The sequence below is a fragment of the Furipterus horrens genome, unplaced genomic scaffold (assembly GCF_987537825.1).
Source record: "Furipterus horrens unplaced genomic scaffold, mFurHor1.1.pri manual_scaffold_24, whole genome shotgun sequence".
NCBI lineage: Eukaryota > Metazoa > Chordata > Mammalia > Chiroptera > Furipteridae > Furipterus > Furipterus horrens.
Window position 1 is genome coordinate 815067 of NW_028327194.1, and position 2998 is coordinate 818064.

Genomic DNA, 2998 nt, shown 5'->3' on the forward strand with positions numbered 1-2998 from the left:
CTCGACAAGGCGACATCAGTATCCAAGGACTACTTGCAGGGGGGCTTTTTCCGGGACTAGGGATCACTTCATGAACGCCACCTCTGGAATTTCACCCTTGGCCTTGAGATGAGTAAAGGCCTGCGCGGATCTGGTGTAGTCCCAGTTGTTGTCCTGAAGGCACTTGTGGGACCATTCGAGGTTCATGCCGGACTGTGTGGAGAAGACCTGCAGCACTTCTTGCTGCTGCGGGGAGAGGGCGGGCGCTGGGCTGGAGGAGGGCGCGGGCGCAGGCATGGCGAAAGCTCTCGGGATCTCATCGGAGCTGGCGTTCCGCACAAACAGCTCGTCGTTTACAATGCACAGCCCTGAATTGCTGGCTGGAACAGCGACGAACGTCCGCGTGAAGGCTCGCAAAGAGTCCCGAGGCTTTCCATCCACTTCCTTGAAGACCCCGTTGACAGAAAAACACAGCAATGTGTGGGTTTGGGAGCTTATGTCTACCACAAAGGAACTGACGTCGTGCTGAGTTCTGGGCAACTCGTTGAGGAAGGCAACGACGCTGAGCCGTGTGTGCTTCAGCAGGCGAAACCGCAGGGCCGGGTCTTTCAGTTTCTTCACGTTCCTGCTATCCTTGAAGTACTCGGCCAGGCTGCTTCGGGAAGGGTTCCGGGGGGTGAAAGGGATGCTCAGGGAGCAGCAGGCTCCATCGTGGTAGGCGTCCAGGAGCCGCTGCCGGTTTCCAGAGTCATAAATGGCATAGTACTGCTGCAAGAAGTGCAGGACCAGATTCTTCAGCGTCTCTGTTCCAAGATAGCTTCCCTTGCAGGGCGGTAACGCCGTGGGGGCTTCAAGGTCAAAGGCGATTGGTGGGGGCAACTCATGGCCATCCAGGCGTAATACTTTGGGAAAGCGTTCACGAATGGCGCTGACGTAGGCGGACTGATCGCGGAAGGCGTCGCTCAGGGGGTTTCCTACGAGCCACACTTCCTCTAGCTTCAGCCCTTTTACCTTGTCCAGTTCCCGCTCAGATCTCAACTCATTTCCGGAGAGGCTTAGGACCTTCAGGTTGGGTGCTTTCTGCACAATGCTGGACATGTCATCCAGCCTATAGAGCTTGTTATTACTCAAGTTCAAGGACAAGAGCTCAGGGAGGTTTTCCCCAATGATTTGCAGGGTGGCTGCCATCCAGCTTCTACGACTGAGGACAACATCGATGTTCTGGGCCACCAGGTCTGGGTCTGAACGGAGGCCCTGGAGGTCAAGCGCTTTTTGGGAGCCATCGTACCGTTTGCTCATGATCAGCTTCAGCTGCTCCACCTGCTCTGGCTTCAGTTCATTCTGTACAGGAAGTGGCGGAGGAGAGGAGTTGACGATGATAGAGAGCCTTCGGTTCTCCTGATCCAAAATCTTAGCGTTGACAGCCTCCAATGCAGAGGCGGTAGCGGCATCCTCAACAAAGAACTGGGCCCGTGTGTTTTCGTAGCGAAAGTCAATGGGGGTGAAAGGGACACTGCACTTGCTCCGAATCCTACTCAGGAGCCATGACTTGTCATATTTCCTGCCGTAAGGAATCGTAATCTTAAACCAGCTCTTCGAGGTCCCGTCCTGGCCGGTGCCGGCCCCTGCTCTCTGTGGAGGAACTCTGTGTCTCCGCACAGTAACGTGAATGCGGTCTCGATCATGCCAGCTATCGCCCCGGCGGTCGGGTCGCACCACATAGGGATCGTATCGTACGCGAGGAACATCCTGGGCATCACTCATTGCCACATCTCTGTCGTCGTCCTCAAGGCGGGAAGGCCGAAGGCCAGCACCTCCTCTTCCAGGCCTACGGTTCCCCTCGCCACACTTCCACCGGGAAGGACCCTGGCCTTTCTTTCTTCTTCGAGGGAAACTGACGCGATCATCGTGCTCGCTGTAGGACTTGCCCCCATCCGCCATGGCACAGAGAGAAGCGGGTCGGGCTCAGGCGCAGGCCGAAACGCCACCAGACGTCCGAACGCCCAGGTACCCCAGGTCGAGTTGTTACAGAAACAGGGGAGTCCAAAACTGCCCGGAGTTTGCGGCTGGGTGATGGGGAGAAATAAGCGGCTTTCAGAATGCCTCCACACGCCTGAGGCCGGTGGCTGGTGTCTTTGCTTATGCAAACTTGCTTGGATGCTTCCAAGGCCTCAGGTGGATGGGAGGGGTTCTTGAACCAGGGCACGGTATGGAAAGCACACAGAGCCTACGTGGGGTTCTGCCAATGGTCAGAACTATTCGCAACACCCACTGCATCAGAGGACGCACTCAGGGATATGTAGGCAGCTGCGAACACTGTAGGGCGGGGGGTGGGGGTGGGGGCACGCTCTGGGGCTGTCTCCCTCGCTGGTGAGTGTTCGCAGAGGTGCTCTGGAGAAGGAGAGGAGATCCACGCGGCTCACAGAAAGAAGAACGGTTTGCAAGGAGGCTGAGAATCCAGGTGGCCCTACATTGAGAGCTGGAGGGCACCACAGCACAGAAAGGACCTCCCCAATCAGATGGAGTGACTGGCGGCTGCTGGTAAAGATGAACGGTGCCTAAGAAGGAGGGAAACGGTGTTTCCGACCCCTCCCCCCGCAAAACTGGCTAGGTTTGGTAGACGGAAGGCAAGGATACGTGTACCTGTTAAATAAACAATTTTCTTTTCACTCAACTGTAATACTCAGAGTTATAATTTTGGCGGCGGGCAATCGGACCCCTAACTAAAGGGCCCGTGGGTTTGTTTTCAATTGGAGCAGCCCAGGGGCTCTGTAACAGAAGTCTCGCTTCCTCTTGGCCAAATGCAAGAGTCTTTCCTCTTCTTCTCTGGACCATTCTGTTATTTTTTTTTTTCCTTAAGTTTTGACTGGTCATCAAGAATTTGTGTAGAACTATCTTTATTTGAAAAATATATAAACCCAAAGTTTCCAACTTCTTGTACATGTTGAAGATTTTCAACAAAGATCTCTTGAATACAAAATATGGTCCAAGTGACTCAAAATTAATTCTATGATACAGT